Here is a 10,959-nt window from a genome sequence, read left to right on the forward strand (position 1 = left end):
GGTTTAACAAGACAAAGTATTCAAAAAACTAAGTAATAAAAATCAATTAAATCAGTGACAATGGGGTAGGATGCATCTTTAATAAATGAAGCACAAATGACTAATAAACAACTCTAAAAATGTTCAACATCTTTAGCCATCATAGAAATGCAAATTAAAACTACTTTGAAATTCCTTCTCGCTCAGGTCAAAATGGCTTTCATCAAAAAAAAAAAAAATCAAATGACAATAAATGCTTGTAAGGATATGAAGAAAAAAGAGCCCTTTATCCACTCTAGGTAGGAGTGTAAACTGGTACAGCCACATTGGAAATCAGGATAGACATTTCTCAAGAACATAAAAATAGATCTACAATATAACCCTGTTCTACCACTTCTGGGTGTATACCCTAAAGACTCTACATTATAAAGATATTTTCTCAGCCATGTTTGTTACTGCTCTGTTCACAGCAGCTAGGAAATGAAATGAGCCCAGAAGGTCATCAACTTAGGAATTGATAGTGTGGTATTAATGTGCAATGGAATTCTATTCAATGATAAAGAAAAATGAAATTCTGAAATTCACAGGAAATGGATGGATCTGGAAAAATTTATCCTAAATCAGTTAACTCAAGCTCAGAAAGACAAATGCCACATATTCTCTCTTTGACAATGCAGACATTGTCAAAGTAATTCATTACCCACCAAAACTAAATAGTAAGACCCTATTGCTGAAGATACCTCAGGCTGTGGTCTCAGGACATTTAGATAGCAAATTGAAAACTGAGATGGGAACCATCCCCCTGCTGGCTAGCTATCATTGTGCTGAAAAGCACTATGTGAGTTTCTGGGGAGAAAAAGTCATCTATAGTTTGAACAAAGTGGATCCTTCAAATTACAAAATGAACCAGCCAGGCAAGATGTACCCATGGGTTCAATAGAAGTTATGGGAGTAATCAACTTGTCTCTTATTGGATGTGAAGCCAGGTAGTGTGAGGAAATTCACACTTCATACTGAGAATTGAGTCAAAAGCCTATGAGTTGGAAAGTCATAGACCCCAGAGAGAAGCTTCCACTGTTCTTTGGCTAAATAGAGAGGTTATGGCCATCCAAAAAAGCCTTCAAAAGTATATGTTTATGCATTTTTATTAATGGTGTTCTCACTTTTGGTTAGAGAGCCTGCCTTTTACAGGTAATAGGAAATACTGGGGAGACCCACAAGTCATCAAAATGATAAGAAGAGAAAGCACAGGGCTTAGTTCTGGAAGAATTATCTCTATCACACTCACCAGAGCCCAGGGAACATTGCCAAGGAAGTTGTGGATTAAATATGAGTGCTGCTCTCATCACTAGCCAGAGAATCTCCTCTATGGAGATGGTGGTAGGTACTGAGGAGACTCAAAACTCATTAAAGTAGAAAAGAAGAGACTGTTGAGAGATCTAAACACTAAAGGAGATTTCTGTCATGATGCTCTCTGAGGCTCAGAGAACATTGCTAATGACAGGACAGAAAGAATATAAGAGCCACGAGGTACAAAGTTATAATTTGGGGCACTGTACTCCTGACATGAACTGCCTGATGCATTGCTGGTACCCCTACAAGACCTGAACTGTTCCGAGTCTGTCAACATTTTGACATGGAGGACAGTGGGAGTCAAAAGGAATGAGACAACAAAAATGAAGAAACACTTCTTTGAACGAGAGAGGCCCTCAGTCAATAGGTGGCAGGAGAGAGGGAACAAAGGACAATAACTGGATGATGGGAACACTAAAATTACAGTATGTTCATATATTAAAGTTCTCAAGAACTACATTATATTCCAAGAATATAAGGTGAAGAAAACACCTGACATTGATTTCTGGTCTCAACACATATGGGTGTGCATGCATAATCACGCATATAGGGACATAAATGCACACATGCATACTGTACACATATAGATATGCAAAAATGTGTCTTTCCAGGTGTGGCAGTGTGTGCCTATAATCCCAACACTGGGGTGGCACAGGCAGATCCCCAAGGTTTGCTGGCTGGGTGGTCTAGCCAAATGGGAGTGCTGAGGGTTCACTGAAAGATTCTGTCTCTAAAAAGAAGATAGTAGAAATCACATAAATCACTCAATGGCAATGAACTCTGGCCTCCCAAAGAATGCTCACATATATGTGAGTGCACCAGCACACACACACACACACACACACACACACACACACACACACACACACATACCCTCACCCATAGGAACATGTATAGACCCACTCATACATACAACATATACACAAGCAATAAAAGAAGTAATTGTGGGACTCAGGCTCCTAGTTTCTTATTTCTACATGTGATCTCTTTTTCCCATTAGACACTCCCACCGTTGGCATCCACCACAAGGTGGCATAGCCACAGAGTATGTGTAATGCTTTAGGATGCTCAGCTCTCCAAATTGTGAGCTAAATGTACCTCATTATAAATTAGCTTAATTCAGTTATTTCATTGGAAAAACAGAAGAGGAGCTTATAATGTAGGCTGAAAATACTTTCAACTATTTTGCTCTTCATTCGGAGAGAACTTTTCTTCTTGACTTGAATCTCAGCTGTCTTAGTGATTTCCTTGGATCAGTGAGACTAGACTACAAGGAATCTTGCAGCTTCTTCCTGGGCCTCTTGGAACATACTCCCTTGATACTCAGCGTCTATGCTTGTTTTGAAGGAACCCACGAAACAATGTGGAGAGGTCCCCAAATGACAGCCCAGCTATATTACTAGTAGACAGTTAGCATTATCTGGCTTGATGTGACTCAACTAGCTTGAAATACATAGCTGACCCCATGTGGAGCAAATAAAAGCCTTCCCTGCTGGGCCCTTTACCAATTGTAGATTTGTAAGCAGTAATAAAAGATTAAAATGATAGCTGGTCATCATTGCTGGCAAGGTTTGGTGTGATTGTTGTATAGCAATAGAACGCTGCAAAGGAGAGATGGGCAGAGGGGAAGAAGAAACTGTTTCAAGTTTAAATAAAGAATACCTTTTTTTCTTCCTGGGAAATTAACAAAAGAAAGGGGAGAGAAGTTAAAATATTTGATAGAAATAGTATGAAAAACTGGATGTATGAAGATTGTTGCCAGGGACCAGTGAAAAATCATAATTTGAGTTTAGCTGTGCTTACTTTATTAGACGTGGTTTATGTCTACCTCTATAAAAATCTGAAATCCAATTAAATCTAGAGTGAACTACAAGTTTATTTGATAATATGCATGGCAGGTACTGAAAGCTTTTATGGTAATAAAACATTATATTCATTATTAAATAATCTGTATAGTATATCATAATTACATTCAGCCGGATATGAATTATGCAAATGATATACAAATAATCACTGGTCTCTAATCCTTCCCAGGAAGCCAATTATCTTGAAATACACGAAGTAGCAACATTTCAATCTATCTTGACTTTCATTTTATTTCCTACTAGCTTAAGGAGGCTTCCAGTTTTTGTACACTAAAGTTCTGTAGAGATCAAGTTTATGAAAATGTATGTTCCAAAGAATGAATCTTAAGACTCACATTGTTATGATCGAATGGGATATCTATTAAAGGATGTTTGCTGGGATTACGCCTAGATACAGATTTTACTTAAATATTCACCCTGCCATACAAGGTACCCTCATGTAAACTGTAAGCCTCTTAGACCTTTTATTTTTTTTCCTCAAGGCAGGCAAAATCCCAAGTAATTTGTTACTTTAGCCAATAATTTTGAAGAAAAACTTTTACTGTGGTAAATAAGTGTTCTTTCTGTTTTGTTTTAAAACACTAAACATATGACATAAAGTTGTGCAGAAGTGTGACTTTCACCCTCACTGTGACACATGCATCCAAAGCGTTTTCAATAAATGCTTTCTGTCAACACAGTCAGTTTGGAAGCTTTGCATTTTGCCCTCTGTCCACAGTTAAAGAGGAGCATGACAGCTGCTTTTAATAAAGGCTTCAGTAAATAGACTCTAAAACTTGAAATTGGAATTATTTAACTTTTTTCATGTGTCAGAAAGTTTTAAGGACATAACTCATAGCATCTCTCTAGTGAACCAAAAATCAATATATTTTTACAGTACTTGACTTTTCATGGAATGGCTTTCACCTTTTCACAATAGGTCAAAACACAAAAGTATTGAAGTCCCTTTCATCTGTTATCCCATTAGCTGTAAATATTCTTTGTATGTACAATGCCTGTCACATCTGAAGAAAGAACAGAAATAAAGGAAGGAAAAGCAGGGCAAGACAAAGATAAAGAGGAGAAGGCACCTTGCGAAGCCTAATGTTGTATCACTCTGGGAATTAACCTGAGACTGTTCTGCTCAGTCTTTGTGATTTACAGTTTCTGCACAAAATGTCACTCAAAAATATATGTGTGTACCTATAGAGGTGATATGTCATATACTGGAAAAATGTAATTTGAACAGGGAAACGTGCTTTGAAATATGGAGCATGTCTCATCTCTCACCAAACTAAGGCTGTCAGGCACTGCCCAGTGGGCTCCATGGCATCACTTTTATCAGGGCCACCCTCAAATGTTACTAAAGTCCTGCTGCTGAAGATGACAGAAGATGTGACAGGAGTTCCCAAGTTTATCAGACAGATATGCCATCAGGTTTTTCCTATGGAAGTACAAGTCCCATAACTTATTTATTCTTTCTTTATCAAAGTGAATGTGATGGTATTTATGATTTATATAGGACCACTCAAGATACCCCAATGTGATGATTGTTAGAGTAAATGCTGGATCTCAGAATCATGGAATAGGATTAATTCCATGTCCTGAATATCAAGGCTTGAGTTTGACTTCATTATTGATAGTGAAATGCAGGGTGCCTAGATCTTCACAAGCCTATAAAGAAACCTCCACTCCCTGTTGCCCAAGTGAAACAAAATACAGAAATATCACTGGAATGAACAGAATGTATTAGAGGGGGAAAAAAGCCAGTCACTTGGTGGTTCCAAATTTGTAGGTTTGGGTCTGAAGATTGTTAAATTGCTAAATATTTACTAAGCACTAGATGATCTGAGAGCAGGCAAAAATATTGATCTATCCAGGGACAAACTTAGGCTCCTTCTATTCAAAAGTAAATGTCAAACTATCATTTTGTTATGAATTCCAAAACAGAAATTGAAGCTCATTGATGCACTTTAAATTCCATCTGAGGATTAAAGGAAGAAATGTAAGAGCTGCTGTGGATATGGCCGGGTGCCCTTACATATGGTTAATAGACTTTGATTCTGCCTCCACATACTCTTGATATTGAGTAACAAGGAGAGATTAAGATGACGCATAATGATGGATGCTTTACGAGGTGAGGCAGGGTAGTCTGTGACCTATGACCTTGACTTTTGGACCTAGTATTTCTTTCTGAAACCTTTCTCCACTGTACCTTCATATAAGTGCAAATACATCATTTTATGCACTCATGTTCTTTGCTCTCATCCATATGCCTCCTTCAAGTCAGGGAAGCAGAGCTCTCCTAGAGTGAAGATATTACTGACAAAGTACACAGTGAACACGGGCCTAACAGAAAACAACTGACAGTTACAGGGATTGCACACGTGGCTGTTGCTGGCTATCAGTTCGGAGACAAGTGCTAAGTTGACATATGCTAGGAAATAGTTTTGAGAGACTCATGTTTCAAAACATATAAAAGGAAAACAAACGATATTACTTTGGGGGGGGTGTTAAACTGAATGACTAGAAAATCCGTCAGATGTACTAAGATGTTTCTCTTTAAATACACCCTCCGTTTCCTGAGAAAGAATACAGAAATACGAAAGTCAGAGATGTGCTCCTCAAAGTATGCTTGGGTCTTCTTTTCATAGGTTTTAACCTTCTATTTTTATTGAAATGATTACCAAAATTTATAAGGCAAAAATAGCGAATTCGTTGTTTTTATAATTACTATGACTTTTATATACTGATGAACTATTTAGCTCTCTATAGAATTGGCAAGTAGGTTAGTGAAATAAAATTCCCAAGGCATGCAGCCTAAGGGGGGGAAAAAAACATTGAACAATTGAATAAAGTAACTTAAGAATTGAAATATTAACCACAATGGTTTGACTAGAGCACTCATCATAAATGATTCATTCTCACATAGGAATTAGCAGAAGAAAATGTGTCTAGGAAGTTGTTATTTTCACTGCACAGATTACAAGGCAGCAGGGGCACTTGCTCTTCTTGTCTCTCAGACTCCTGTCTCCTCTTTTAGCCCTGAGGTACGCTCACATGCAGCCAGGAAGGAGACCACTCCTTTCTAGACACTATGTGACTGTTCTGGACTAGACGGGTCTCACAGGAGAGCATTTCAGGAATTCCTGTCTATAGAAACTAACTGAGGGTTAGGTACATGACTCAGGTTAGGCTACTGAGGCACATTCTTGGAACTTTTTACATGATCATTGAGGAAAACAATTTTTCCCTTCACGTTGGAATTAAAACTTTCAGCATACGATCATTTAGCTTCTAGTGATCTTTTCTATTATAAAGAAAGGATATATTCAAGAATTAAGTTAAGCAAGAATGAAAACAAGAAGAGAGAAAAGAAGGAAAAAGAGTTCTGAAAACTTTTAGCCTGTGAATCTGGCCTACTTGTGAACTTCCAAATTACTTAAGCTCCAATTCTTTTTGTTCAAGCCCAATTCCAACTGAGTTTCTTTCCATTGCAATCAAGAGAAAATGATGGCTACATGAGAAACCACTTTACGCTGAGGGAATTAGGGAAGGTTCCGTGCAACACACAGCTCTGGACAGGATCTTGAGAAAAGCTAGACCCATGAGCAGAAATGGAGGCAGAGGCATGCCGATGATGTGGCTACAGGATCCAAGGCGTTGCCATAAGGTGAACAGGAGAGCTGGCGCAGAGTCGCTCAAGCTCAGGGCACAGAGGAGCCTAGGCTGGGTCTGCTTCCGCCACATTTACTTCCGCCTTGTTTGCAACACAGAATTCCACAAGAAGGTGAGAACAGACGCATTCCGTGTATAGAGGCCCACTACCAAGAGCCTGTAACTAAGTGCATGGTGATCATAGAAAGAGATGCAGAGACACCTTCTTTTGAAGAGGAGAACCCACACCCACAGCCTAGAAACCCTGGCACCCACACATGGGAGCTTCAAGCTTTCTATATTGAAGTACTATGTGCTTAAGAACTGAAAAAGACTACATTGATTAGGAAAGACCACCACTGAGCATTTAGGTTTTCTAATGTGCTTAAGCGAAGTAAAAAAAAAAAAAAAAAAAAAATTAAAAGTTCATACAATGGTACTTACCCTTATTTACTCTTGTTGCCTGTTACAGACTCGGGCAATTTCTATTCTATTTTACTGTTTATCTTCAATGCTGGATGGACTCACTTAAGCTGATTTCATGACCTACTATGAAGACAGTAGTTTTAAAACCAATGGCCCAACAGTAGCGTTGGGAAGCACCAACGAATGTCACTATAGGCGACCATACCTGAGGAACTGCAGGCAGGTGACAATGACAAGTCACTCCTGCCAGGAACCACAATCTTGTTTTTCCTGTTTTCACTCCCCCTCCCCCATATGCCATGTAGTTTAAATATATAAAAAGGAATTTAGTGAAAACTCTCCTTCCAACTCCTGCTTCTCATTCACCCAAGAGAAAGGGCTGGAGAGATGGCTTAGCTGTTAAGGCATTTGCTGGTGAAGCATAAGGAGCCAGGCTTGTTTTTCCCCAGTACTCCCATAAGCCAGATGCACAAGGTGGTGCATGCGTTGACAGTTCGTTTGCAGTGGCTGGAAGCCCGGGAGTGCTCTCTCTCGCTCTCTCTCTCTCTCTCCCTCTTTCTTTCTCCTCCTCTCCCAAATTGATTTATTAATTTATTTTTTAAAGATTTAGGGTGAGGAGAGAGCACTCATTTTGTTTGTGGCTGTTCAGTATTCTACTGTGTATTTAACGAGGTAACTACTGACAAAATTTTTCATGTATGTTTGGAATGCTCCCTGTTTGTTTATAAAAACAGATTCTGTACCTGCTACAGGAATGGTCTTTTTCATTATTAATTTTCCGAGGAGTTAGAACTATAGTTCTGATCAAGTTCAGAGCCTCAATTATACTTCATTGTATTTTCTTCTGTTATTTCACCTTGCCCCTTCCCAAATTCCTCATCAACATTTGCCAATTGGACTGATGTCTTTGAGCCTCTCTTGCACTTGCTTACTACATAGTTATTTAATTATAAGACCTGCTAATATCTGGAGCTGGACTGGTGGTTGCCACTGTCATACCAAGGATCTCCTGGTCCCCTCCGTTCCTCTGGACTTCTTCCCGTCGCAATACCATGTGCTAGACTTACCTTCTCATATAGCTCTTTCCTGCTAATCATTCCTACTTTTCTTTTATAAAAAATATTAATTAATTAAGTTGTTTATTTTATTTGAGAGAGAAAGTATGGGCATGCCAGGGCTCCTTGCTGCTGCAAATGAACCCCAGACAATGGGCTACTTTCTGCACCTGACTTTATGTAGGTTCTGGGGAATGAACAGAACCAGGACAGGCAGGCTTTGCAAGCAAGCATCTTTAACCAGTGAGCCATCTCCCCAGCTCAGCACTTCCAGTTTTCAAGAAAATATTCTAGTTAGAATGCTGAAGCATCCTTCCTTTTGTAATGATTCAGATTTTTTTAAATAGTTGACCTAAAAGAAATACTACAAAACTGAAGGTAAATTGTTTTCACTTTTATTAAAGTTAATTTTGGCATATATGCACCCAAGATTCCCAAGACATAAATACACACAAATATCTTCCTTTAATATTTTTATTTATTTATTTTCATTGTTGACATTTTCATTCATGAATATATTTTGATTTATTTCCTCACTTTCCTTCTAATGCTTTTCTCCTTCCTCATTGTCCCCAGGTTATTTTAATGTCCCCCTTTTTTTGATGCAGTGAGTTGAACTAGGGTTGCCTGCATAATCATGGGTAGGAGGTTATTTACTGTAAAATGAGCAACTTTTTTTGACAGGTGTCTGGTCTTCAATTGAACTTCCAATCAGAAGATCAATAACATTCTTTAAGCCTTAAGATTATAGACATAGGCAGGAGAGATGGTTAGCAGTTAAGGTGCTTGCCTGCAAAGCCAAAGGACCCAGGTTCGATTCCCCAGGACCACATAAGCCAGCTGTACAAGGTGGCACATGCATCTGAACTTTGCTTGCAGTAGGAGAAGGCCCTGGCATGTCTGTTCTCTCTTCTCTTCTCTTTCTTTCTCTCTCTATCTCAAATAAATTTTAAAAAATTAAGGGCTGGAGTGATGGCTTTGTAGTTAAGGTGCTTGCCTACAAAGCCAAAGGACCCAGGTTTGATTTCCCAGGACCCACATAAGCCAGATAGATGTACAAGGTAGCCCATGTGCCTGATATTTGTTCAAAGCAGTTGGAGGCCCTGGCACACATATTCTTGCTTGCTTACTCTCTCTCTCTCTCTCTCTCAAATAAATAAATGAAGATAAAATATTTTCTAAAAAGATTACAGACACTTCTAGGCTTCTCTTATCACAATATCTATTTGACCCCAATGGCTGTGTTAGTAACTAGGAGCCTTGTTCCAATTTGGTGCCATGTCTGGTATGGATCCCATGACGGGACCAATCCTTTCTTGGTTCTTTTAATCATTGGGTTTAGCAAGGCTTGGCATATGTTTCAGGACACTGGAAAGATCTGTGTCTACACTCCATGTTTTAGACAAGGAAAAATTGCTTATAGTAATTATTTGAGCTACTTTGAGAGTATTTTTTTCCTTGAGATTTTTTTTTTTTACTTTCATTTTTTTTTAAGTCTCCCTTGGCATTCCAGTTAAAATTTTGTACAGCTAGAGAGAAAGCTAAGTGGTTAAGCGTGCTTTCTGCACAGATATGAGGGACTGAGGAAGCCTGAAACTGCCCGAGTTCAAATCTTCAGATCCCACCTAGACCATGAGGCATGGCCACGTACATCTATAAACTTCAATCCCACAAGTGAGACCAGAGACCAAAGAAGCCCAGGCTAATGAAAAACAGAAAGCTCTGGTAGTAATAAGAGACTCAGAAACAATTTTCATAAAAGATACTCAAAATGAGAGTGTATTTAATAGGAACAGAAACAGATACCTGAAATTCTACTCTGGCCACCACAGGTGAGCGCATGGAACACCACAAGGACATATACACATATATACACCACACACAGCATGTTACACACACACACATCAGCAAAATATTCGTGATTTTACAATTAAAGCCTATAAGAAAAATTAAACAAAAATCATTTTTCAATTCTATTTCTGGATCACTGGGATTTAAGGACTCAAAATGTTTTCTCGTTCAGTCTTAGTTTGTGCTATCAATGTTTTAAGAAGCAAGTGAGACCCCTTTGTTGACTTTTTAGAAAGCTTTATTTGCTGGCTTGTCTGTTTATTATTTTGGCTAATGCAAGACTTTGTATCACTTCCAACAGCAAGGTTATATTCCAGGATCTCACCTGTTACTTCCTTGAGACTATAAAGAGTCCAGAAGCAAAGCTGGAATCCATAAATATTGTACTAGTGTTCAGACCTGCCAGGCCAGCTGCCATATATAACCTTTATGTTGTACCCAGTAGGTCAACCCACAGACCTCAAATGACAGGTATATGGCCTCTTCCAAATGCCCTGTATGCCAAGGAAAAGCCTCAGATGTTGAATATATAGTCATTGATTTCCTTTTGTATTCAAGATGTCTTCACATTCATAAAGCAAACCAACAGCAAATATTTCAGCCTTCTCTAACTATACTTTAAAGTTTGGAAGGGAAACTCTTATTTAAAAATTTCATTCTAGTTAAGTTCAAACTAGCCTAAAACTATAGTATCTGGGGGGAGTTTTGGTTCTTATTTTATGTTAAAAAATGTTCTTAGAAGGGATACATTTTTAAGTTATAAAAATATCTCATTTGTCTTTGTGACACTTATG

This window comes from Jaculus jaculus, chromosome 13 (assembly GCF_020740685.1).
Source record: "Jaculus jaculus isolate mJacJac1 chromosome 13, mJacJac1.mat.Y.cur, whole genome shotgun sequence".
Lineage (NCBI taxonomy): Eukaryota > Metazoa > Chordata > Mammalia > Rodentia > Dipodidae > Jaculus > Jaculus jaculus.